Consider the following 297-nt stretch of genomic DNA (forward strand, 5'->3'; position numbering starts at 1 on the left):
TCACTTTGGGCTTGTTGAGCCGGCGGCCGATTAGGACAATTCCTCCTAATATGGCCCACCTGCCCACAATGGTGACACCTGGGCCCGTATGGAGCATTTCTGTCACTCCCAGACGAACTACTGCCACCGCTTGCCATTTCCCCAACCATCTGTCCCTGGTTGCGGTTTCTTCTACCACTCCGCTGTGGTCCACCTGAAACAGAAGGTCTACCAGAGACGGAGATTCGACCCGCCTCTTCTTCTTTGCTTTGGCGATAGGCCAAGTTATCCTGTTCCACCCGTGTAGCAGCAGCTACC

Source organism: Morus notabilis, unplaced genomic scaffold, assembly GCF_000414095.1.
Source record: "Morus notabilis unplaced genomic scaffold, ASM41409v2 Scaffold1404, whole genome shotgun sequence".
NCBI classification, from domain to species: Eukaryota; Viridiplantae; Streptophyta; class Magnoliopsida; order Rosales; family Moraceae; genus Morus; species Morus notabilis.